At 44.9% G+C, this 27910-nt stretch overlaps 1 pseudogene; it reads left to right on the forward strand.

Annotated features, from left to right (window-relative positions):
* The first annotated feature begins 13044 nt into the window (after positions 1–13044).
* On the forward strand, positions 13045–13153 carry LOC122486214 (annotated as a pseudogene).
* Positions 13154–27910: the final 14757 nt, after the last annotated feature.

The raw sequence follows: 27910 nt of genomic DNA on the forward strand, positions 1-27910 counted from the left end.
TGGATTCGTGAGGGTTTTGTTCCAAATTCCGCCATCTACTTCCTGAGGGAGGCCGCTGCTCCCCTTCCTAAGAGGGAAAATGAGTAAGTGCCAAGAGAGACAGGGTGCATCCCGCCCCATTGCCCAGACCCTCCTCCTGATGATGTGTGCCAGCTCTCTGGAACCCGCACTTGGCTTTACGTGGCATCACTGTCTACTCTATTCCATGTGGCCTCGCGCAGGCCGAGGAGACCCCACCACCTCTGCAGCGTCACCCCCTCCCCTCCCACTGTCACACCTCCACCAGGGAGACCACATCACAGCACAGCTTGGATTACCCCTCCTACCGATCCTTCAATGGCTCCCCACTGCCTACGGGATCAGGCACAATCCCTCACGGAATAATCAAGGCCCTCCATGATTTAGCACCACCTTCCCTTTCCCAGCTTCGACTCCCTTTCCCGTCCCTTTCTCGTCCTCTGTTCTCTAAATACTGTGCTTTCCCACCTCTACACCTTTGCTCACCCTAGTGTCCCCTCCCGGAGTGCCCTCCCATCGCAGTGATAACTACTCATCCCCCGGTGACCCAGCCAAAGGCCATCCTCTCTCTCTGTCCATTAGACCTTTCCTGATTCTCCAAACAGTTGGAACATTTGCCCACTGCGCCTTGTCTGTATTTGTTGTGGACATCATGGAGGAGCATGACAGGGACTCTCTCTGACTGATCTTTGCAGCCTTTGTGCACCAACCGGTGGCCTGCACACTCTGGGTGCTCCATATACTTGGTGGTTGGATGCCAAGGATCCAGCCCAGGGTGGAAATCTCCACCAGCACTGGAGTGCACGTTCTGTTCCAGCCACCGTTCCAGCTCCTAGGTGCATGGACTGATTTCACCCCACAACAGTCCTGTGAGGCAGGTACTGTTACTAGCCCTGTCTTACAGGTGAGGCCGCTGAGGCTCAGGGAACTGAGCCCGAGGCCGCAGAGCTGGTGGCAAAGCTGAGATTAGAGCCCAGATGGTCCGGCAGGCAGCCTAGCCCACATTCTTAGCAGCTCCCTACCTCATGCCCTCCCCCAAGCCCCTGGCCTGATGGAGCCCAGCTTCTGTGCCCTCCCAGCCCTGCCCCTCCTCTGTCAGGAGCACAGGAAACCCGGCCTTGTTTGGGGTTGGGCAAGGCAGGGCTGGTTTCTTGGAGTCCCTCCTGTAATAGGCAGTGGAGGGGAGAGCAGTGTGGATTATTGACCCTGAGCCCAGAAGAGAAGGAAAGCAGAGGGGATGAGGAGATGAGTGTGAGTGGAGGTCAGTGGCGACTGGTTATAAGAGCTGGAAGGATTAGGGACAGCAGATGGGGCGGGTCCCCTCTAACTCCCCCTCAAACAACCCCAGCCACGCCAGCCACATGGCTGGCCACGGTATTAGAAGAAACCTCCCCAAAGCACCCAAAAGGAATGTGCCAGCAAGAGCAGCTGCATTCTCCTATTAAATTCCTCACGGGGCTGTGGGACCCCAAGTCAACAAGAGGGGGTTCTAGGAAAGTGTGATTAAGGGCCCCACGACTGTATTTATCTGACACCCAACATCTGGATGAAACGTGAAAAATCATCATTGTCAAGGTTTCTGTCTTTCTTTTCTTTTTTCTTTTCTTTTTTTTTTTTTTTCCTGTACAAAGCTCTAGGTATTTAGAAACATCTGGGTGATGGGCTGGCTGGTTCTGCTTTTTGTCCAGATGTTCAGCGTTCCCTAGGTTCAGCCTGACGGTGGTTGCTGTAGAGACAGGTTCAAATTGAGGAGGCCAAGGGATCGTGAGGGAGGAGAGGTGGCACTTCTGCCCTGTGGAACCTTCTGCCCCTTGGCTCACTCTGTCCTCACCAGAAAATTTGTTCTCCCCAACCCCCGCCAGGTTGCATGGAGCTAAGAGACACTGCCTTTTATACAACATCTTCCGCTGGGAATCGGCCCGGCCCAGCACAAAATTAGCTGGCGTCTTACGGCTCCTGGATTATGCAGGCAGAGATTTTGATTGAATCTGGCAACCAGATTTATGAATCAGTCGATATTTATTGCGGGGAACAATCCATCTTCATGTCTGGTCTGTGCACACAGAGCCCCACTCAGGGCACACCCGAGGCCTTGGTGCTAAATGTTGGAACGGTCTCCGTGAACACATCTGAGGGAGGGGGCAACGGAGAGGGGTCTGACACCAATCAAACAGGAGTCAGCCTATAATGAGGGGAAGTGTAACTGGGGGGGGGGGGCGGCGGGGGAGGGGGGGCGGGCGAGAGAGAGCTACCATACCCATCCCATGTTTGTTCCTGTCTGCTCTTCTGAACCCTCTCCCAATCCCCCACACCATCTAACAAAAGTCAACTAATATTACATCATTTGAAGTCAAACGTGATATAAAATTTTGATATAATGCATTGCAAAGTAAAACGAAATTGTGTGTGTGTGTGTGTGTGTGTGTGTGTACTTGCGTGTTCTAATGATCTACTCTTGGGTTCCCTCCCCTACCCACTGGCCCAGGTATTAAAGGAAATAACTGAGCCTGGCCGCCCAAGCTCAGTCTTCTGATGGACCAATCACAGAGCTGGGGGTGTGACTCGGCTGATGAATGGCCAGGGAAAAGGCTACTCAGGATTCGCTCATTTGCATGCCTGCGCTGATTGGCTGAACCACTGCCCCCTGTGGCGGAAAGCAAGTTCCCAGTCCAGGCAGAGGGAATCCAGGAGTCAATCCCCCCCCCCCCACTCCCCCCAGGCATTCAGCTCACTCTGAGAACCATGAAGGATGGTCCCTTACCTATCTGAGCTTCTTAGCCTGATTGTGGTAAGGGCAGAATTTAAGATGGGTGGGAAGGAAGAAAATAAGATGGTGTCCCCAAATCACCTTCTGCTGCCCCCTTTCCATCTCTGACTCAGCCTCCTGCCCCACACACTCATTCCTCTGTCCTTGTCTGCCAAGGTGACCGCCTTTTTGGAACTGTACCTGGCAGCCCACCCCTCCCCCAAACCCTTCCCCAAGTAACCCTAGTTACAAGGTAACGACGGGGCGTTGAGAAAGGACAAGGGAACTATGTGGAGGAGCAAGCTACCCGCAAGTTGTAGAACAGAGTCTCTCTAGCTGGGAAGAGAATGGGCAGCACCCAGAAGGGATAAAAGACAACTGCCCCCACTCAAGGGCCAGGACACCTGGGCTCTTAACTAGTTCTGGACCTCTGGTCAATTACTTCACCCCGGAGGCCCTTATAAGATGGGGAATCACCTCTTCTCAGACTTCCCCCAAAGCTGGTCAAACAAGACAACACCCATGAAGGGCTAGAATCTCCGTGGCTCCAAACGGACAGAATCGCATCCGATGGGTAAATTTACAGGCAGTCAGGCTTTCCCTCGGTGTGTAGAAGAACCTTTCTATATTCAAAGTGTCCAGTAATGGAAACGGTTAAGATAGTGATTGAGCACAATTCAAGCATCCAAGCAGTTTGGATGACCATCTGTTGTAGAGTATAATTTCTGGACATTTTGATGCACTGGATGAGAATTTTGGCATAATCTGCTGGCTGCCTCCAACTCTTTATGATTCTATGACTCATTCATTTAGCAAATGTTTATTGGCTACCCGCTAGACCCAGCTCTGTGGCTCGTGTGCTGTGTGACTACCACTTTCCTCTCTAGAGTCCATTTCCCATACATAAAGTGAGGGCGTTGGGCCAGTGGACCTCTAAGGTCTAGAGCCAGCTCTGATAGGCTGCCTTGTTCTAAATGGAATCACAAGGAACTGCAATAGCCCGCCTGCGCCCCCCTCCCCATCCCCTAAGGCTCCTCTTTCTCCCACTTTTTCCTGCATTACCCATAACTTAGCAGAGTCGGGACAGAATGAACTTCTCCTGGCCCGGGATGCTGTGTGAAACAGATGGCCCTGTTGCCATGGAGACCAGGGGGCTACTTGTCCTGCGGGGCTGGGACTGGGTGGGGGGCTAAGTCAGGCACGGGTGATTTACTCCTGCAATAGCCCAGCCTGGAATCTACATGAATGTTAAAAAGGAGTGGCTCTAGGCAATCACTCAGCCAGACAGATCAGAAACCACTCAAGATGAAAGACCCAGAACATCTCTTCCCAGGGTGCCAGCTACTTCCTGGCTCCCCACCCCCACTGTATAATCTTAGGTCAGTCAACCCCTCTCTGGCACAGGAGATTTGACCCCGAATCTAGAGGAACACACAGTCTGTTGTGAAGAGGGGAGATACAGGCAGTTCTGGAAGGGACATTCTGCGGACTCAGGAAGACTGACTTCCTGGGCTTGTTGGAAAAAGGAGTTCTCTGGCAATCAGCACTGTGCAACCACGGATGGGCTGCCCCAGGAGGCAGTGAGCTCCCCACCCCTGGGAGCATTCAGACTGGGCTGGGAAGATCCTCGGTCCGAGATTACCAGAACAACTTCCCCCATCAAGTAAGGAGATTCTAAAGGCAGCTCTTCCAATTCTGAGATCTTGTGATAGCAGAGGCAGCGAGATGTGATGGTTCCGAACATGCACTTTGGAGTCAGACAGACCTGGGCTCAGGTCCCAGCTCTGCATCCAACTTGCTGTGTGACCTTGAGCAAGTTAATTTTCTCTGAACATCTATTTCCTCACCTGTGAAAGGTGAGTCATAATACCAGCCTTACAGGATTTTTTGGGAAAGGATTAAAGCGAAACACAGCATCTGAAGTGCTTAGTATAATATCTTGCACATGTTAAGTACCCAGTAAGTGGCAGGTATCATTATTAGTTTATAATGAGTAAACCCACACAGGAATGGAAAGTTCCCCAGCTGTTTGGATTGGACGCCTGGCTCCTCATCTGCCATTCACTGTGTGAGCGTAGGCAGATTCCTTTTTTTTTTTTTTTTTTTGTATAGTTGACACACAATGTTATATTAGTTTCGAATGTACGACATAGTGATTCAACATCTCTGTAGGACATTGTGATTCAACGTCACTATACATTAAGTGGTGCTCACTACACATGTAGCTACATGGAGAGAATTTCCTTACAAAAAAAAAAATCTCTGGGGGCTCCTGGGGTGGCTCAGTCAATTGAGTGCCTGACTTCGGCTCAGGTCACGATCTCGAGGTTCGTGAGTTGTGAGTTCCCCACATCGGGCTCACTGCTGTCAGCACAGAGCCTGCCTTGCAATGATCCTCTGTCGCCCCCTCTATCTACCCCTCCCCAACTTGTGCCCTGTCAAAAATACACATTAAAAAATAAATAAATAAATAAATAATCTCTGCGCCTCAGTTTCTTCGTCTGTAAAATGAGGCTAATAATAGCTCTTACCTCATGGGCATATTGTGAGGGTTGAATTCTATAATCCATGTAAAGTGTTTGGAACAGAACCTAGCACAAAGCAAGCGTCCAGTAGCCGTGTGCTAACGTCACTGTCACTGTAATGACCATCACCAGCCTCAGCCTCAGCTCTAGCTTACCTCCCCAGTGACTGGTTCTTGTTAGGACTTATCCAAGATCAAAGTGGGATTTTTTTGTTGTTGTTGGGGATTTTATTTGTTGTTGTTGTTGTTGGGAGGGAGAAAACATTTAAATTCTACTGTTAGCAAGTTTCAATTACACAACACAGTGTTATCAACTGTAGTCACCATGTTATACATTAAATCCTCAGACCTTATGGATCTTATAACTTCTACCAGCCTCTTTCTATTTCTGCACCCCCCCCCCCAGTCTCTGCCAACCACCTTTTTACCCTTTATTTCTAGGAGTTTGACTTTTTATTTTAGATTCCACACACGAATGAGAGCATACAGTATTTGGACTTACTTCACTTAGCATAGTGTCGAGGTGAGGTGATGGATGTGTTACTTAACTTGATGGGGGAAATCCCTTCACAATGAATATGTATATCAAGTCATTACGCGCACACTTTAAATATCTTACAATTTTGTCATTTACACATCAATAAAGCTGGGGTGGTGGGGAAAGACAAGACAAAACAAATGCTGGCAAGGATGTGTAGAAAAGAGAACCTTTGTACACTGTTGGTGGGAATATGAATCGGTGCGGCCATTATGGAAAACAGTAGGGAGGTTTCTCACAAAATTAAGAGTAAGGCCACCCTACGATCCAGCAATCCCACTTGTGGGTATATAGCCAAAGAAAATGAAGTCAGAATCTTGAAGAGATATTTGTACTCCCATGGTCACCGAAGCATTATTCACAGTAAGCCAAGACATGGAAATGACGTAAGTGTCCACCAATGGGTGAATGGATAAAGGAGATGTAGTATATGTACACAATGGAACATTACTCAGCCATAAAAAAGAAGGAAATCTTGTGGCAACATGGATGGCATTTGAGGACATTATCCTAAGTTAAATGAGTCAGAGAAAGACAGACTATGATATCACTTACGTGTGGAATTTTTAAAAGCCCAAATTTGTAGAAACAGATTGTGGAATGATGATTGCCAGGGGCTGGGAGGTGGGGAAATGGGGACATGCCAGTCAAGGGCACAAACTTCCCATTACAAGGAGACTAAGTTCTGGGGACATAATGTACAACATGGTGACTATAATTAATGATACTGTAATGATACTATACTGTACTGTACTGTACTTGAAAGTTGCAAAAAGGGTAGATCTTTTTTTTTTTTTGATGTTCATTTATTTCGTTTTAAGAGAAAGAGCAGGAGCGTAAGTGGGAGAGGGGCAGAGAGAGAGAGAAAGAGAGAATGTAAGCAGACTCCGTGCTGTCAGCACAGAGCCCGACTGAGGGCTCGATCCCACGAACCATGAGATTATGATCTGAGCCAAAACCAAGAGTCGGACACTTAACTAACCGAGCCACTCAGGTGCCCCAAGAGTGGATCTTAAATGTTCTCACCATGAAAAGGAAATAACTATGTGAGGTTATCCAGGTGTTTACTAACTCTACTGTGGTGATCTCTTCGGAATATATACATGTATCAAATCTTCACATTATACACCTTAAACATGCACAATATTCTATGTTGATTAAATCTCAGTAAAGCTGGGGGGGGGGGGTGGGACAAAGATCAAAGGAGTGAATGAGCCAGACATGAGGTGAATGGGAAACCCACATCAACAAGAAGCATTTGTGAGAACCTGCGGTATTTGCTGCCCTAGGCTAGCTGGAAGGATGCAGAGGACCTGCCCTTGAAGAGCTTACACTGAGTTTAGATAACCAGCACCTTCAGGAAGAAACGATCAAAGGGTCATGGTATCCCAGATGGTAAAACCAGTCATGCTTCCTGGAAGAAGTGAGAGTTGCATGAGGCTGGAAGGAGGGGCAGGAATCTGGCAAGTATCCAGACATGGGGGTGGGGGCTGGGATGAAAGCATTCTGGAAAGGGGGCCAGTGAAGGCAAAGACCCAGGGTGGCAGCACATGGCCTTTCTGGAAGACAGTGAAGGACACACAAGGATAGGCCCCAGAGTTTCTCTACATTCTCTACAGGGCCTTTTTATTTAATTTACTGTGTGTGTGTGTGAGGTCTCAACCTAGAAGTGGTAATGGAATGGGCTAGAAATGTCCAGAAGGAACTCACCTGGGCCCTGGTGAGCTTCCCACGGACATCTCCCCTTTCCAAACCAACATTATGACTGGATTGGCCCTTGTGGTTCTCGTTACGATTTCAACAACCACCCTTCAGCAACAATTGTCAGGAAACTTTTAAAAAATAAAGGTTTATTACTTACAAGACCTGGAAATTACACAGCACACCTGGGGCCACACAGCGAGGTCACCGGTGGAGACAGAGCCCATCTGGATGGGGCTTCTGTTTTTATTGGGGTCAAGGTTGGAGGCTACGGGTGTCTCAGGCTCACTCTTTATTGGTAAATTTAAAATATAAAGGTGGGGGCACCTGGGTGGCTCAGTCGGTCAAGCGTCTAACTTCAGCTCAGGTCATGATCTCGCCGTTAGTAAGTTGGAGCCCCATATCAGGCTTGCTGCTGTCTACCTGTCAGCACAGAGGCTGCTTCGGATCTTCTGTCCCCCTCTCTGCCCCCATCCATGCTTGCACTCTCTCAAAATTAAATTAACATTAAAACAATAATAATAAAATAAATAAATATGGGGCACCTGGGTGGCTCAGTCAGTTAGATGTCCGACTTTGACTCAGGTCATGACCTAATGGTTTGTGAGTTCAAGCCCTGCATCAGGCTCTGTGCTGACAGCCCGGAGCCTGGAGCCTGCTTCAGATTCTGTGTCTCCCTCTCTCCCTGCCCCTCCCCGCTCGCACTCTCTCACTCTCTCAAAATTAGATAAAACATTTAAAAAATTTTTAAACTAAATCAATAAAATATACAGTGGGAATTTAAAGCACAGGGAAGGGGGGTGCTTGGGTGGCTCAATTAAGTGTCCAACTTTGGCTCAGGTCGTGATCTCTGGTTTGTGCATTCAAGCCCCTCGTCGGGCTCTGTGCTGACAGCTCAGAGCCTGGAGCCTGCTTCAGAATCTGTGTCTCCCTCTCTCTCTCTCTGCCCACCCCCCACTCATGCTCTGTCTTTCTCTCAAAAATAAATAAACGTTAAAAATTAAGAAAAAAAAGCACAAGAAAGAGAAAAGACAAGTGGCTCAAATGGTGAGTTATCAAAATGAGCTAGGATCTCTAAAACAAAGGAGCCTCAGCTAGAGGAAGTGGCCTGGGTCTTTACCCAGTCTGTGGCCAGCTAAGTGTTTATTCCAGATAGTGAGGTCACAGTCTTTGGAGTAGATCTCTTGGCAATCAAAGCATAAGCCAGCCCTTGCGACACAAAAAAAGAAAAACTCTCAGGGCTTACGCTCTAGGCATCTTTGCCTGAAGATGAGGAAGAAGAGAATTGGGAAACAAGATTCCAGCTTCCCCGGGGAAGGCAGAGACCCAGGTCCGTTTCCTCCTAGTACTTGAGTGACCTTGAGCAAGTTACGGTTCTAAAGCCTCAGTTTTCCTATCCTTACCAGGACACTAATACGCGCCCCTAAAAAGTAACGCTAAGCTAACATTTATGCAGCACTCATAAAGCAGTGGTACTCAATCAATGTAGCTATGGTTTGTCCTGGGAGTGGTAAAGAACAAGGGAAGCTTTTTCCTGATATCTATCTATCATCTATCTATCTATCTATCATGTATCTATCATCTTTCCTGATAGATAGATATATTCTTTTAAATTCCAGTACAGTCAACACACAGTGTTATATTAGTTTCAGGTGTACAATAGAGTGATTCAACAATTTCATACACTACTCAGCGCTCATCACAATAAGTGTGCTCTTAATCCCGTCCACCCGTTTTACCCATTGCCCCCCCGCCCCACCCCCACTCTGGTAACCATCAATTTTTTCTCTGTAGTTGAGAGGCTGTTTTTGGGTTTGTCTCCTTTTTTCTTTGTTCATTTGTTTTGTTTCTTAAATTCCACATATGAGTGAAATCATCTGGTACTTGTCTTTCTGTGACTGACTTGTTTTACTTAGTGTTATACCTTCTAGATCTGTCCATGTTGTTGCAAATGGCAAGATTTCATTCTTTTTTTACAGCTGAGAAATATTCCATTGTGTGTGTGTGTGTGTGTGTGTCCATTCATCTACCAGTGGGCATTTGGGCTGCTTCCATAATTTGACTATTGTAAATAATGCTTCAATAAACAGGGGTGCACATATCCTTTCAAACTGGTGTTTTCATATCCTTCAGTTAAAAACCCAGTAGTGGAATTACTGGGTCATATGGTAATACTATTTTTAATTTTTTGAGGAACCTCCATACTGTTTTCCACAGCGGCTGCACCAGTTTGCATTCCCACCAGCCATGCACGAGGGTTCCTTTTTCTCCACATCCTCACCAACACTTGTTGTTTCTTGTGTTTTTTAGTTTAGCCATTCTGACAGGTGTGAGGTGGTATCCCACTGTGGTTTTGATTTGTATTTCCCTGATGCCAAGTGATGTTGAGCATCTTTTCATGTGTCTATTGGCCACCTCTAATGTCTTCTTTGGAGAAACGTCTGTCCATGTCTTCTGTCCATTTTTATTGACTTCCTTGTTTTTTTTTTTCAGTGTTGAGAGTTAGAAGTTCTGTAGATATTCTGAATACTAACACTTTATCAGATATGTCATTTGCAAATATCTTCTCCCATTCAGTAGGTTGTCTTTTTGTTTTGTTGATGGTTTCCTTTGCTGTGCAGAAGCTTTTTATTTTGATGTAGTCCCATTTTTCCTGCTATGTTTTAATGAAATTAATCATTGCACGGTAGGAAGGATGGATTGGAGTGGGGCAAGGGGAAAGGCCAAGAGATAGATTTAGAGATGTGTCATTCAGGAGTAATGTAAATTCTGCTTCAAAATTTAGTGGAGACAACAGAGACTGAAAGGAAGAAAAAGAAAAGGACCCAGCGGAGCAGATGTTGGTAAATAATGGAGAAGAGCAAGGACTCACAGGTGACTTCACACTTTTAGGAAAGGGAGGAGAACCGAGAGAACAGGAGAAGAAGGGATTGATGGAGAAAAGGGTGAGTGGTTCCACATGGAAACCCTGATCTTCACAAAATGGTTCTATATTCAGTCAACAAACATATGGTGAGCCTAAATGGTGTCAGGCACTAAGAATATAAATATGAACAGACATGGTTCCTGCCCCCCAGGGACTTTATGGTATCAGTAGGGGAAGCAAAGACATCAACCAATGCATGCAGTGAAGTATAACAGATGCTTTTATCCACAATGTCAGTCCAATTAGACCGCAGAACAAGGAGGTGATTGATTTCACTAGATTTCAAGGAGGAAGTTACTCAAGAACTGTGTAAATGTTCTCCAGGAAGACTTTGAGGGAAAACATACTCCATATGGAGGGACAGCATGAGAAAAATACCAGTGAGTGAAACATGACATATTCTAGACTTATAAGTTGGTCTGATACTTGGGACTATCAGATCCAGAGCTGAGGCTAGAGATGCCTAAAGATACCATGGCATGGACAGTAGTGTGGGCCATAATACAGAAAGAGGGAAGGATCAAGACGAATGTTGTGTTGGGGTGTTGGAACCCTAATGGGAGTTCAGGACCCATGGGTTTGATGTCAGAGGAGAGCTCAAATGGGAAGAATCAAGGACAATTCTTCCTTTAAGGTAGGAGGGAAGGAAGAAAGAGAAGGTAGAGGCATGTTGAAATAGGGAGGGGGAACTGACTGGCCTAGGAGGTCCACCCTTGACCTTCCAGAAAAGTCAGAGGCAAGAGCATTAGTTCAAACACGTTCCTTGAAAAATGAAAGTTACTAAAAATGACAGGAGATAAAATAGAAAAATCTAAATAGCCTTATATCTATTAAATAAAGTTAATTTGTTATCAAAAACTTGCCCACAAGGAAAACTCCATAATGATGGTTTCACTATGAATTTGATCAAACATTTAAGAAAGAAATAATATCAACCCTCTATAAACTCAGAAAATAGAGGAAGATGAACATGCCCAACTTGGCATTTTACAATGCCAGATTAACCCTGATACTAAATCCTGACAAAAACATTACAAAAAAGAAGAAAAGACAAACCAATATCCCTCATGAACATAGATCCTTAACAAATTGTTAGCAAATAAAACCAGCAAGACACAAAAATATACATCATGACCAAAGAGGTTTATCCTAGGAATGCAAGATTATTTGAACACTCAAACTCATTAATGTAATTCACTACATTAACAGAATAAAGAAGAAAAAACATGACTGTTTTTATAAATTCCAACACCTGTTCATCGTTTTTTTTTAATCTGAGCAAATTAGGAAAAGAAGGAATTTCTTTAACCTGATAAAGTACATCTATGAAAAGCCTACAGCTAACGTCATATTTAGTATGATTTTTAATACACATTCTCCCTAAGATTTGGAACAAAACAAGGATGTCCAGTCTCACTACATTTATTTAATATTTTGTTGGAGGTTTTGGCCAGGAGCCAAATTGCTTAATTAGGCAAAATAAAGGAATAAAAGGCACAGAGATCAGAAAGAAAGAACTAAAACTTTATGCACAGATGACATGACTTTTTATGTAAAAAATCCTAAGTAACCTACAAAATAGCAACTAGAACAAGTAAATGAACATCGCAAAGTCAAAAGATAAAAGAACACTCACAAATCAACTACATTCCCATATACTAGCAGCAAACCATTGGAAAAAGAAATTTAAAAAAAACTCATTTACAATAAGGCCAAAAAACATAAAAAATACTTAGGAATGGATTTAACAAAAGATGTACAAGAACTATACCCTGGAGATGGCTTAAAAGACACTGAGATAAGTTAAGGAAGACATTTTTGTTTTTGTAGGCAAAGACTCAATATTGTTCAAATGTCAATTCTTTCCAATTTTATCTACAGATACAACACAATCCCAATCCCAGTTTCCAGCAGGCTTTGTTTTTGTTTGTTTGTTTTTGTTTATTTGTTTGTTTCTAAGTAAGCTTCACACTCAGCCCAGGGCCCAATGTAGGGCTTGAATTCACAGCCCCTGAGATCAAGAGTCAATGTTCAAGTGACTGAGCCACCCAGACACCCCCAGCAGACTTTATTTGTAGAAAATGATGGGCTTATTCTAAAATTTATGTGGAAATGCAAAGGACCTAGAATATCCAAGACAATCTTGACAAAGGAAAACAAAGTTAGAAAACTTAACATTACCTAATTTCAAGGCTTGCAACAAGGCTGGTATGCTATCTTCAAAACAGTATGGAAGTATAAAGAGATATATATAGTTCAATGGAACAGAATAGAGAGCCCAGAAACAATGAGGAACCAAGCAATCCTATGAATAAAGCAATCTTTTAACAGGTATGTCTGGAAAAACTGGCTCTCAATATGGAGAAACATGAACACTCATTCTTATCTAGCAAATACACAAAATTTAATTTGAGATGAATTATAGATCTGAATCTAAAAGCTAAAATTATCTAGTTTCTAGAATAAAACTTAAGAGAATATCTTCATGATCTGCAGATGGGCAAAGGTTTCTTAGGTAGGAGGAAAACAATAGAAGAAAAAATAATTGTCATCCAGATTTTATAAAAATTAAAAACTTCTGCCCATCAAAACTACAGTTAAGAAAATAATGGTGTGCAATGGCTGCAAACAGTGGCTTCCTCAGTAATATATGCAGTCTGTTGCTTGTATGGGTTGTCCTAAGGGACCTTAGAGACCACACTTTCCAGTGAACATGCATGTCTGAACTCATGCTGTCCCCAGTCTAGGCTCCAGACAGTATTCAGAGTGTCTTTGGAAAGTCCCAGGGCACAGTGGTCATAGTCCACATTGGCCAAGTTGTCATGTCCTTCCACGCCAAGTTGCAGAACAAGAAGCATATGATTGAAGCCCTCCATAGTGCCAAGTTCAAGTTCCCTGGTGGTCAGGTGGCCCACATCTCCAAGAAGTGGGGCTTTGCCAAGTTTAATACAGATGAATTTGAAGACATGATGGCTGAAAAACAGTTTATCCTGGATGGCTGTGGGGTCAGATACATCCCTAATTGAGGTTCCCCAGGGCAAATGGTGAGCTCTGCTCTCCTGAGAGCTTCTGCACTGTCCCTCCTTAGGCCTACCAATAAATCCTACTTACTACCCAAGAAAGAAAATGATGACAAGTCACAGACTACGAGGAAATATTTGTAAAACATTTTCATTAAAGGAATTGTATCAAATATATACAAGGAACTAAAACACAAGAAAAGCACAAACAACCTGATAAAGAGAAGGGCAAGAGAATTGAACAGACATTTCAAAATGAGGTGGATGAACTAAATGTATGCCTACCCTATGACCCAGTAACTCCACTTCTAGGTATTCACCTAAAAGAGAAGAAAACATACATCCACAAAAATACTTGTACAAGAACATCCCTAGCAGTTTCATTCATGGTAGCCCCTAACTAGAAACAACTCCATGTAATGGGAAAAATGGATAAACAAATTCTAACCATTAATGGCTGATACAAAAGGAACACAGCACTAACACATGCAACAAAATGGATGGATCCCCAAAACATGATGATACTAGTCGGTTCCATTCACATGAAATTCTAAAAAGGTCTCTCTAAAAATGAAAACCGATTGCTTCTGCGAGATGAGAACAGTGATTGACTGGAAATGGGCATGAACAGACTTCCTACATGATAGAAATGTTCCATATCTTGATAGGGATTTGGGTTACACATGTGTAAGCATTTGTCAAATCTCCTGGAAGAATATACTTATACTCTGTGCATTTTATCATTTCACTGATATAAATTTAACACCCCAACACACACACACACACACACACACACACACACACACACCACAAGCAAATATTGAATTCTGCTTAATGATGTGCATGCTGAAGTATTTGAAGTGAGGTATACTGATGATCTATATCTTATTTAAAAATATACCAAAAATAAGATGTATTGAAGGATAGATAAATGAATAGATGTTTGAAGAAGGAGATAGAGCAAAATGTTCACATTTGAAGAGTCTACCTGCTGAGTAGCCAATTGTGAGTACTCACAATTCTTTTCATGTTTAAAATTTTGCAATAAGCCTTTGGGAAAAGGGGAGTCAAAAGATGGGATGCAAAGCTGGTCAAGAATGGAAAAATCTCACAATAGCCTTGAGGTGAAACCAGGAAGGAGTGGTCAGAATTTCCTGGGTGAAAGAAGGGTTCAGCTAGGTTTCTATAACCCTTGTGTGTCAGAAAGTCAGTCAGCCTGTGTCCTGGCCATTCTTTTCCAACAGTCACACCCAGTCTGCCTGATCACACCTATCCAATAGGACTTCTGAGGGACAGCATGGTGACATTACATTTTCCATCTCCCCATAAGAGAGTGTCCTCCCCACAGGAGACCGGAGATTATCCCAAGACAGGGACTAGGTATCCCCCAACAGACTAAATGCTTACTTTATTTTTTTAAGTTTATTTTGAGAGAGAGACAGAGAGAGTGGCAGAGAAAGAGTGAGAGAGAGAATCCCAAGTAGGCTCTGCACCGTTAGTACAGAGCCTGACACGGGGCTTGATCTCACAACCACCAAATCATGACCTGAGCCAAAACCAAGAGTCAGATGCTCAACCAACTGAGCCACACAGGTACCCCTAAGCACTTACTTTAATTTTTTAAATGTTTATTTATTTTTGACAGAGAGAGACAGACAGAGCGTGAGTGGGGGAGGGGCAGAGAGAGAGGGTGAGAGAGAATCCTAAGCAGGCTCCAGGCTCTGAGCTGTCAGCACAGAGCCTGCCACGGGGCTCGAACTCACGGACCATGAGATCATGACCTAAGCTGAAGTCAGACGCTCAACCAACTGAGCCACCCAGGTGCCCCCCCCTAAGTACTTACTTTAAATAAGACCTGGGTCTTCCCCATCACACCGTGAGCTTCTTCAGTCTAGAAGTTAGCTCTTCCATCAGTTTGGGAACTCTGTTAGGATGGAGACTAACTCCACCATCAGATGGCTGCCCTGGATGTATCTGCCATTTGACAGGGGCCGTTCAGAGAGCTGTCAATTGTTTCCTGTGTTTCTCCCATGATTCCCACTTGAGCTGTGCAGGTTGAGTGCACTCAACAGAGAGTGAGAGAGGAGTTACTGACAGTTTCCAAGCAGGAATGCTCCAACTTCAATCATCCCAGAAGCTGACACTCTTTTACATTTAGCTAGGGAAAAGCAACATGAATTCACTGTAGTGATTGAGACTTTATACGCCCTAAAGTGAAGAAATTCTAACTTGAGGTTCCCTCAGCAACTGTAGCTGGGCAACGTCACCCCCAGGCATTGGCAGCAGGTCACAATGCTCAACAGCTCATTGGGCAGGTGGAAGCACATCCGCCTTCACACACCTGGGCTCACGGGAACTAAGGGTGGGGTGTACCCAGATATCCAGAGAAAGGGGGAGGGTGCTGAGGCTCCAGGAAGAACAGACAGGAAAAGAGAGAGGGGGAAGAGCAGAAGTGTTTTCTCTGCTTCTCTTCTTTAGAGAACCCCATGAGACAACTAGTGTATCTCCCCCTTATCTCATGCTCTCCCTCTCTCTCTCTCTCTCTCCCTCCCTCTCTCTCTCCCACCCTCATGAGCACACAGATGCACAGCTTAAAGTATGATTCATGTTCTCAAGGGAAGGTTCCCTAGCAACTCATGACACTTTTTCAAGGGGTTGCATGATTGGACGCTAGACACCTGGCTGAGAAATGGAACAAACTTGGTTACTCTATGGGATACAAGATCTACTCATCTCCCATCCTTCATGCCAGTTTCCCTAGAGCTTCCCCCAACTTCTGACCCCTATAAGTTTGATTACTTTCCAGATTTTCTTTGGGACTCGGCTTCTAACATGATAATACAGTTTGTTCTTATTATTCTGGGTGACATGGAGAGAGAGACATTGAGCCAGGCCATGAGAACTAATCTCCCATTTTCCATACCAAAGTTTTTCAAAGTGTCACCCTGTGCTTCTTCCAGTGATAGTAAACAAAATAACCTGAAAGGTCTTTCACTACAAAATAACTAGCTCCTGCAAAAACAGACTTAAGTGCATTTCTGGGATCAACATAAGTAAGAGAAATATGTAATAATCCCATCCATCCCCCAAATTTACTGAAACTAGGGCAACAAGTAATAAGCAGCAAGGAAACTCAAAAGACAAATGTTGGAGCAGATAAAGATACTTACATTCACCACTGCTATTTAAATTGTGTTACTAGAACAATTAGACAAGAAAAAGAAATAAAAGGCTTCTACGTTGGAAAGCATGAGGTAAAACTACCTTTGTTCATAGATGACATGATCCCATATGTACAAAACCCCAAATAATTCACAAGAAACTGCTAGAGCAATCAATTCAGCAGAGTTGTAGGGTATAAGATCAGTTGTGTTTCTATACACTTACGATACAGAAAGGGAAGTTAAGGGAACAAAATCATTCATTATAGCATCTAAAATGTTAAAATATTTAGGAATAAACTTAACCATGGGCACAAAAGACTCATATACTGAAGACCACAAGATTGCCAAAAGAAATCAAAGAAAACCTAATGAAACGGAAACTTCAGGGAGCAAAATTTACCACCCCAAAATGCATCTCTTGGCATGTGGATTATTTTAGGCTGATTATTTTTAAGAAATAGAAGACTCAGAAGTTTTTCTTTATTGCCTCCCCACTAACTGCCTATCTACAAGAATTTAGACAGAGGACCTGTTCCTGGAAGGGAACGATCACTATAGATGACTACAGTATAATATGAACTCGGTGTCATAGACAGAAAGGAACCCAACAGAGTAATGTTAAAATTCCTCTGTGTCCCATTGTTTCTGCATGGCCCAGCAAATATTTGTTTACCAAACCTTTACTCTTTTTCAACCTCCTGTGAATTGTCTTCCTTCCCTTTGAAGTCCCAGACCCCTACCCCCTTCTCCTTAGCTCTAGATGGTATATAAGCCTCAACTGTCTGACTGCCTAGAGGTCTCATATTTTTATGGAGCTCCCATAGGTGCATGATTAAACTTGATTTCCCCCTGTAATCTATGTCAGTATAAGTCTTAGACCAGTCAAAAGAACCTCAAAGGGTAGAGAAAAATTTTTCTCCCCAACAAAGCACAGCTCACATTCATAGGTAGGAAGACCATATTGTTAAGATGCCTATACTACCCAAAGTGATCCACAGATTCAATGCAATCCTTATCAAAATTCCAATAGCCTTTTATTTCTGAAATGGAGAAGCCAAACATCAAATTCATGTGGAGTTCTAAGGGGACCCTAAATAGCCCAAACAATCTTGATAAACAATAACAAAGTCAGAGTCACTTTTCCCCAATATCAAAACTTACTACAAAGCCATAGTAATCAAGAGTGTGGTACTAGCATCAAAAGGAATTATCAAACAATTGAAAAGACAACCCACAGAATGAGAGAAATTACTTGCAAATCATTTGACCTCAGACATTGGAATTAATCCACTAGAGTCTCAGCTGCATGAAAGCAGGTATTTTTATGTGTTTTGTTTACTGCTGAATCCCCAGCTTCTACAATAGAAACTGGCACATAGTGGGCACTAAATAAATACCTGATGGATAGTCAGATATAAAAAATAAAATGAATACGTAGAAAATGTTTAGAGAAAACTTGCATATTTGAAGGTCTTTTAGGACACTTACCCAAAGTCACACAGCTAGAAAGTGGCAGGATCCAGGACTCAATCCAAGAGTATCTGACGTCAACACCTGGGTCTTTAACCTTTATATTATTATACTGCTTCCCCAGTAACCCAAGGTAAACCAAGGTTTGGTTTTCGAGAGGAGACAGCAGAGTGGAAGTTTTCAGGCCATGTCCAATCTGAGTTATTTCTCAGGACTCCATCTGGATTCCTTCTCAACACCTACTTGCCTTTCGAAGAAAACATTTCCCAGGAAATGGGCACTCCGTGTCTTCCCTACATGTGAATAGAGTGGGAGGAAGGGAGGGTTGTTGCAGGTTTTTTTCTTTATTTCTTTTTTCTCCTTTTTTTTTTTTTTTTTTTTTTTTTTTGGAAACTGTCCGGGGGACGTGGTGCTGCTACTGGTGGTGGCAACTGCTACAATCAGAGCTGTTTCGAAGCAAAGAACTAATTTACTGCATGAATGACTTTAGCTCAAAAGAAGAAATAAGGACGATCAGGAGTCCTAAGGGAGCAGAATAATAGGGTAATTTACACGGGGAGATGAGGAAGATGGGAGAAACATGCAGGGTAATTCTTCTGTATAATCTTTATTTTATATTTTTGCCCTTTTTCCCTTTGCCTCTCTGGGGACAAAGCCTCAGCTCAGAGATGATTCCTGGCCATCCCCAGGGTTGATGTCTGAAAAAAAATGAAAGGGCAAGGAAGAGGAGGCTTCTCAGGCTGAGGAAGAGAAGGTCGAGAGGTGGTTTCACGGCAGTTTTCTAAAGCTAGTTTCTACTGGGAGGATGGTCTGTGGGAGGCCCCTATTAAACCTTGTGATTGGTGAGGGATTGCAAAGGGTAGCTTCAGATGTCTGAGTGCTGTGTACAAAGGAGCTGTTATCTGTACCATCAGCTTGGGCTGGCCCCAAGCAAAGAGCTCACTATTACCCCTGTTATGGACTGAGTATTTGTGTCCCCCCCCCCAAATTCATATGTTGAGGGGCACCTGGGTGGCTCAGTCAGTTAAGCATCTGACTTCGGCTCAGGTCATGATCTCACGGTTCTTGAGTTTAAGCCCCATGTCAGGCTCTGTGCTGACAGCTCGGAGCCTGGAGCCTGCTTCGGATTCTGTGTCTCCCCCTCTCTCTGCCCCTCCTCCACTCTCAAAAATAAGTAAACATTTTTTAAAAATTAAGTAAGTAAATAAATAAATAGATAAATAAATTCCTATGTTGAAATCCTAAACTCCAGCCTAATGGTATTAGGAGGTGGGGTCTTTGGGATGTGATTAAGTCATGAGGGTCGAACCCTCATGAATGAGATTACTGCTCTTATAAAGGAGGTGCAAGAGATCTCCCTCACCCTCTTTCCACTATGTGAGGACACAACACATAGGGGTTGTGTCTACAACCCCAAGGGGGGGGGGGATCTCACCAGAACCCAACCAAGCTGGCACTCTGAGCTCAGACATCCAGCCTCCAAAACTGTGAGAAATAAATTTCTGTTGTTTATAAGTCATCCTGATCTTTGGAAATTTACTGTAGCAACCCAAATTGACTAGACCACCCCAGATTCTTAATTTCCCAGCACAGAAAAGATATGGGCTGGCAGGACTCTTGTATAGCATTTAGTCCAAGACACGCATAACAAAACCACCAAGTCTTGGGTTCCAGGTCTTACTTCAGTGCATACTAGCTATGTAACCTTGGCCAGACCCTGGAGCCATGGGTTTTCTCCTCTGCAAAGTCAAGATTTTCATCTTCACTGTCATTTGTGAGGATCAAATAAGATGGCACCTGACAAAGCACTTTGTAAACTGAAAATTACCATATGAGTGTGAGTTATTATTGTTATTTGTCAATGAAGGAAACTGAGTCCCACAGGGGTCAAGTGACTCATCCAAAGTCACCACACCACACCACAGAGACAGCATAGTGCAGTGGTTAACAGTATAGACTTTGGAGCAGGCTGCCTGGTCTGCCATTTGCCACCTGTGAGACTTTGGGTAAGTTAGTTAATGTCTCTGTGCTTCAATTTCCCCCATCTGTCAACTGGGAATAAAAATAGTACCTACCTCATAGAGTTGTGTGACTATAACATATCCAAGAATTTAGAACAATGCCTGCAAATGTCATTTAATAAATGCTAGCTATCACTATTATTCAGGAAATATGGACTAAGCCCAGGAGATTTCAAATCAGGTGGGGATCCCCCTTGTGGAAACTTTCAAAGACCAAGAATGAAGAAATGAGAGTCATGTTCAGCGATAGGAATTCAGCTGAATTCTCCTGCTTGGAGGTAGAGCTCCAAGTCTGGTAGAACTAAAAGGTCCTGCCTGGGAGTCAGGAAACCTGCGTTCTGGACCCAGCTCTGCCACCTAATTCAATCTCTCTGAGGCCCAAGCTCTTTGTCTATAAAATGAAACTGACAATCTTTCCCAGCTTGTCCGTACTACAAGGCTTTGATTACACCCAAGTGGAAAGCCTCATAAACTATAAAGTTCTGTGAATGTATTAAGATTATTCCTGGAAGTATAGATCACTGAAATGACTTTTGCAGGAAAGAGCAGAACTGGGAAGGGTATGACATTTCCTGATTCTGAAAAAATGAAAACAAGAGCCAACTTACAGAATTTTGGGTTGCAGTCCTTTCTGACAGTTAAAGGATGTTCAGGGTCCTTTATGGCATAAGCTTGGCCAAGGGCCTCCCCAGAGTAGACATAGGGAAATGGAACAGAGTAAGTCAGCTACCTACTCCACACTAGCCTCTACATCCTACAACACTCATACAGGTGAAACCAAGATAATTATATATCTCTACATCTTTCAAAGTCCCATATCAGACATCTCCCCTCCTTCAGAAAGACTGCCTGAAGTCTTCCAGCAAAAGATGATCACTTCTTCCTCAGGATTCTTTTGCTGCTTGCATAAATGGCTAAATTTCAGTTAAATAGAGTAATGGGACCCAGGGGCATGGAAAGAAGCCACAGACATACCTGAGTCACAAATAAAACAAAAGTGTCATCAACTGTCCATCACATGTTATCAGATCACTGTGGGTAAGGGGCACTGGACCCAGAGGTACTCACTTCTCCAAAGGGACTTGGAATTTGGGCAGGGGGTAATGCATGTATATGCAGAAAGGAGTTAACCTTAGGATCAGAAAGCTTGGAGTGGGGATGAAGAAGTTGAGGTGGGCTGTTCCAGTTGGGGCACAGGTAGAGGCTCACATAGGATCCTCTAACATGGAATCACAGACATTCTCCCTTCGCAAAAGAGATCTCAATATACACTAATCACCTCTGATGTGTCCCCTTGGGGGAATGAATCACATCCCAGTTTCTAAAGTATTTTATCCACAGGCAATGCATTAATTAGCCCCCAGATAATGACATGACAATAATTTTATTTTTCACTTCCCTTACTATATTATCATTTATTTGTTACCTTCACAACTCCCCTACCATCCTGGGAACTCTTTGAAGGAAAGGATTGTGTCTAATTCACTTTACACCCCTTGTGTCCAGAGCCTGGCATACCAGATGCTCAACAAAATTTTGTCCAACAACTGTTTGTTAAATTTAGAGATTAGATCGTGTCACTTGTTGTTAGAGACATTTCTGGATAGCTGTCAGCTGCACCTCTTTGCCTTTTCTAGACTTTTGGGAACAAAAAGATCTTTACTCTACAAATCCACCTTTTGCCTTGTGACCCTGACAGATAAGGGGAGGCCATAGAAACCCTTAGTAGATGGAAAGAGAGGAGCCTAAGCTCAAATACCAGACCTAGAGCTGAGTTCTGAGTGTTGACAGTGGCTGTGACTCACTGAATAAAAATTGGGTGGCTGGGGGAAGAAAATCCAAGGAATACTTCAAAACATTCTGCTTCCATGTGGCAAGCTGAGCCTGGGCAATTGGAAGAGCCCAGGCTGGCATTGTCTTTGGAGTTAGCAGAGAGAGGTACTCTACTGATGAGGCTGGAGCCAGGAAAAACAGAAGGACTAAGAGGAAAAATAACCTGCCTCCAGTCCTACGGAAAAGCAGTATCACATTTGATGATAGTTCACAAAACACAACAGGACTTTCATTATTCATTGTGTTTCAAGACAAAAGATCTTTCTATTTCTGCTTTACACTGAACAATTTTTAAATTACCTAGAAATGGAAACCAGTTTGAGAGTCCCAGGAATATCCTCTGTTGGCAATTTGCATCCACCCTTAAGGAGGGCCTAGCACTTTAGCCAAGACCCCAACAAATGATCCAAGTACATCATAAAACCTTAGCAAATGAAGCCAATTTTACTGAAGATTTAATCAAAAGATGGAAGAGATGGTTTCATTGCATACCACAGAGCAAAACTTAATACAAGTGATGATTAGAAAAAAAACACCGAACAACATCCTGCTTCCTATATCCCAAAGTGAGCATTACCAATCTGACCTGAACACCGGGCTCGTGCTTCTTGGGGGCTTCTTTGGTCATGAAAGTCAATACTGGCCACAGTTTTATATACACTGACCTACCCCATCCCAGACTTCTTTGTCCATCCACCAGTAAGCAGCCACAAGAACTCCGTAACGGGCCAGTCATTGCCACAAACAGAAGCACAGGAATTGTTCTCTGTTACCTGTACGTAAGTGTTCCTACTTAATGTGTAGGAACGAATGGGCTCTATATTTATGGTTGTAGCTGTTGCATTGCTGTAGCCTGTGGTTTTATGGCCCTAATTTCATAATCAACTGTAGTTTTAATTTTTCTCCTTCTACCCTGCAGCCAGAGTCTCCTGGATGTGGGGGAAGGGAGAGAGTTCCTGTCCAATCGCTCTAGGCCACCTGTCACAGCAAAAATCCTCACTAGAGCCAAACCAACCCACCTGCTCCTTCATCAAAGAAGAAGGTCACCTACCCTGTGGGGAGGAGGCCTGAGCAGCCCAGATGCCCTCTGTGTCGGAGGCCTGAGCTTTGAAAAGTAGCAAGTTCATCCTGTAAATGTGCCAGGACAGTGCCAGCTGTTCAGAGCCCTCTGGAGATGCCCCAGCTAGGGCAAAGGGAAGGCAGGGGTCAGGAGAAGGAGGCCTGCCAGTTGGAGGACCTGACCCTAGCCGTAGGCACAGCATCATTAAGCAGAGAGAAGAGAGAAGTGTGGGTAACAAGCTGTCTCTGTCCGTGGTTCTGACTCATGCTTGTAAACTTGATCCTGAATGTTTTCTCCAAAACCCAGGATTCTGGTGACTTTGGTCCAGATTCCTTTGCTTTTACTTCCCTTCTTGATGACATTACCAGTTGTTTTACACTGATACAAAACAAACAGAATCAGGGCTTGCATTCCACAACCGATGCAATTGGTTTCGCGTAATGTTGACAATTCTATCACACTTCCAATATTTACAAGAAAGTGTTTTCCTTTGGGTATTTGAGGGGCTCCTCTCCCTTAATGCACTGTTGCTATTCACGTATTCCCCACACACAATGTAGAGGTGAGAAGTGGAGAGAGAATGGCATCAGCAGGAGGTATTGGGTGAGTAAAGTTGGTCCCAGCAGGACACATCCCACCTGCAGATTTATTATTCTAGGGAGTCACCAAACGACCCTTGTGGAGGAGAGCGGGCTGTTTGAACATTTCCAATCTTGCAAAGCCACTTAGTGTGACAAAAACTCTCCCAGGGGGTATATTTGAGACCCGGAGGGCAAGGACAAAGAGGGAGAAACCCCACGCAGCTTCACTCTCCAGAGAAGGGAGAAGGAGGACTCACTCTGAGAAGAAATCTGGTATCTTACCTGCCACAACCAAGGCAGGGGTGCAGATGGAAAGAGATGAGCAATTTGAAAGGACTCATTAAGAGATTCTTATAGGCCCATTCTGTTCCTACCCTTGGTCTGCCATTCATTTTGGAGTAGAAGTATGGGTTCTGCACTGGAGACTAAGACCTACCTCTTGCTAGCTGGTCAGTTTGGACGAAATGTTTCATCTCTCTGGACTTCTGCTTCCACATCTGTAAAACTAGTATGATAATAACAATCCCCCCCACAGGATGCTCCTGAGGACTGGATGAAATAATAAATGTAAAACACTCAAAGCTTGAGGAGGACCCAAGGAATGGCAGTTTCTCTTCTGCTGAGAGATTTTCTAAATTCGGTCCACCGGAGTGTGGCCTAGAGTGGGGGAAGGAGTCTTCTGAAGTCATTCGGTAACCAGGTGTGCTCCTATGACTTCCAGACCTTTTTCTCACAACTCAACAAAGAGTACACAGTGCAACAACTTCAACTTGGTAGAAGGAGGCATGATACTTATATGCGTGTTTCCAATTTGAGCTTTTCTGCCCCAGATGAGGAGGACAGGACAAGAGAATCTTTTTCTTGAGGTTTCCTTGTCACAGTTTCTGTCAAACAAAATTAGAAAGAAGGTGTGCCTGTCCTGGACATGTGATTGCATGTGTGCATGCGCACAAGTGGACACACATGCGTGCACATGCACACACACACACACACACACACACACACATACACACACTTCAACTTTATCACTGGGCTTCCTGAGGTTGATTTACCTCTCTGCCTCTTCCCTCCAGCATCAAGCTGAATGCTTTTTCCATCATTTCCTCTCTTTGCATTTGAAATTTATATTTTCCCCTTTCAGTCCCCTTAGCTCCTTCAGACCCGCCCCCCACTAGGCAAAGACACTGTCTTCCCCACCAACCCAAACATGCCCTAAGGGAGGAAGCCATCATACCTGGTTAGTTGGACACCCCTCCTCATTGGGAGCTATGCCTCCCTCACTGGATTCATATTCCCACGGGACAAGGACTGGTCTTTCCCAGAAGGTAGAGCCCTCTCTCTTTCTCTCACTCCTCAAAACTTACGATGATAGTGTGAGCTCAGAGGAATGGAGTAATTACAAGAAAATTATACTTGGGCCAGGAGTCCTTCTAGCAACCAGACACCTTCTTAAAAGTGTGAAGGAAGTGCAACACCCAGGAGTCTGCAATCTCTCTTGCTACATTTTTATGGGTTCACATCCTACTCCCATCTTCCCCATCCCAGCCCCAGAAACATCTCCATTATTCAGTGTATACAAAGGCAGGAAAGCATCTTGGGAACTTTGGTGCTAAGCTGCAAATTGGGGTTTGTGGCTTGTAGAAGTGGGTTCTTGTGCCACAAAGTGTTCATGTGTCCTTGCCCACTGAAGCCCTGAAATGGGGCTGTTTCTTGAAACCACCCCCCCTTCCTGTGGGCAGCCATATGTCTATAAAGCTAGAAGCTGTAGCCAAAGTGCTATGTGTCTGTGGTGGTAATGACCAAGTCCTGAGAGGCAGAAAGACCCCATTCTAGTTCACTGATGACAAAGGTCAGCCCTGATGGCCTGATGTCACTCCAAGCCATTTATGGTTCTCAAGTCTGATTTGGGGGAACTTGAAAACTCTCACCTCTTAAGCACACAAAGACAGCACTCAGAGATTTTAGAAATCATTTGGTCTAATCTTTCATTTTACAGATGGGTAAATACAGTCCCAGAGAGACTTTCATAGTGATAGAACATTCATTCCATCTCTAAAACTCAGAACTCCCACCTCCCAAGCAGGAGAGAGGCATCATGGGAGAGTGGAAATGGCTCTGGTGTCTGAGTTTGAATCTGGACCAGATTCAGACCAGGCTGGAGTTTGAATCTTTACACTGTCCTCTGAGATGCTCTGTGTTCTTGGGCAAATCACTTAACCTCTCTGAGCCTGTTTCAGTGTTTAGAATGGGCTGGTGATGGGTATTGTGGGGATTTAATGAGGCAGCACGCATGGAAGAGCTTCATACACAACAGATGACCCAAAAAGTGAATTATCTCTCCCTAATGTGGATTTCCCCTTCACCTGCAGTCCACCCCCAGCACCTTCTCAACCCCATCAGCAAATTTGCTCTCCCTATAGGGCCTCCCCCCCTTACTTTTCCTGCCATCATCTAAGTGTTCCTGACCCCCTCCCCACCAGAGTGAGCTGGGGAAGGAGGGATTGATGAGAGGACTTGGAGGCCCTCGTGAGCTCTCTGCTCCAAGCGCAGAGGCAGGGAACAGAGCAAAGGTGGGAGGAAGCAGGCAGGGTCAGTGAGCTGGCCTCTTTGTTCCTGGAAAATGAGCACAATTGCCATTCCTTTCCGCAGGAAGCTGGGTCCAGTGAGCCAGCAGCAGCGAGGTGTTGCCTTGGTGAGTAATGGTCCAGCAATGGCTCTGCCCTCCACTTATACCTCGCGCCCCAAAGATGAACTTAGGGCCCATGAGCCAGGGAAAGTGACACTTCAGTTCAGCCATACCAGCTTCCCCTCACCAGCCCCTCAACACTCTGCCTTATTTCTCTCCTCCAGGGGGTCCTCCAGACCTGGTCTCAGGAGAAGCTGCCAGAGGGTGATGGAGGCCCAGAGAGGGGAAGGGCCTCATCTGAAGGCACACAGCTGCTCAGAGCCCTACCACCTCCAAGCCACCGGCGCCCCGTCACACAGAGCCTGTGGGACAGTCTGACACTCCCAGGGCTCTGCCACTAGCCTACGTGCTTGTCTACAAAGGAAAGACTAAAACTAGAGGGACCTAGATTCGAATGACAGCTCACTAGCTAGGTGACCTTAGGGAAATGACGTAACCTCAGGGTTCCCATCTGCAAAAAGGTGATACCGATGGCATCCCTGGGGCGGTTAAAGAATTAAATGGGTCAGCATAGGCAAAGTGCTGCACACAGTGGCCAGAATACAGTAGGTGCTTAATATGCATGATTTCCCTCCCTCACCCATTCACGAAGCCTGGGCACTTTTCTTTCCTCCATTTCCTCCCCAAACATGGCCGGGGGAGCAAGAATATCCAAGGATATCCAGGGTGAGACTCAGAGCCAGTGCTGAATGGCTTCTAGAGGGAACTGACGACCAGAAACAGACAAGACGTTCCCAGAGTGGCCTACAGGGTCCCTCAGGCCCAGGTTCCCACAACAAGATTCAGCTTCTGCTGAATCACGTCCCAGCCCTGAGCCTGAGAACTTTAGACGCGGACAGAGAGAAGTAGGATGTGCTACATTTCTGCATCTGCCGCTGTCCTTGAATGCCACCAGGCCTTGGAGGGGACACCCAGCTCTGTGCCTGTGCCGTGGCCAGCACGGGCCGGGGTGAATGATGCCCATTTGCAGAGCCAGAGGAGGACTGGATCTGGAAGAGCAGAGAGGAGTCCCCTGAGGAATGCGGAGGGAGATTTTTAAGATCCCGTCCCTGAGGGGACGCCTGGGTGACTCCGGTCGGTTAAGCATCTGACTTCGACTCAGGTCACAATCTCATGGTTTGTGAATTCGAGCCCCGCATCGGGCTCTGCACTAACAGCTCATAGCTTGGAACCTGCTTCGGATTCTGTGTCTCCCCCTCTCTCTGCCCCTCCCCCGCTCGTGCTCTGTCTCTCTCTGTCTCTCAATAATAAATAAATGTTAAAAAAAAAAAAAAAAAAGATCCCGTCACTGACCACATCCACAGTCTTCCACGCCTGCTTGGAGGCGCATTAGGCATCCTGCCCCGGGTGTTGATCCGCACCGCCTGCAGGTAGGTGAGTAGGTGGGTGTAAGCAGGCAGGCCTCCTGACCCACTGCCGGTGCTTCCCAGCATAAGCCACTGTCTCATCTGGGTCTTATCCGGCCCAGGGAGGGACGTTTAGAGTCCCAGCTCTCATCTTTAAGCTTGTTGGTGGATGGCAAACCTAAAAAAAGCTCAGAGAAGAGGGGCACCTGGGTAGTCCACTCAGTTAAGTGTCTGACTGCCGCTCAGGTCATGATCTCATGGTTCGTGAGTTTGAGT

This window comes from Prionailurus bengalensis, chromosome E1 (genome assembly GCF_016509475.1).
Source record: "Prionailurus bengalensis isolate Pbe53 chromosome E1, Fcat_Pben_1.1_paternal_pri, whole genome shotgun sequence".
NCBI lineage: Eukaryota > Metazoa > Chordata > Mammalia > Carnivora > Felidae > Prionailurus > Prionailurus bengalensis.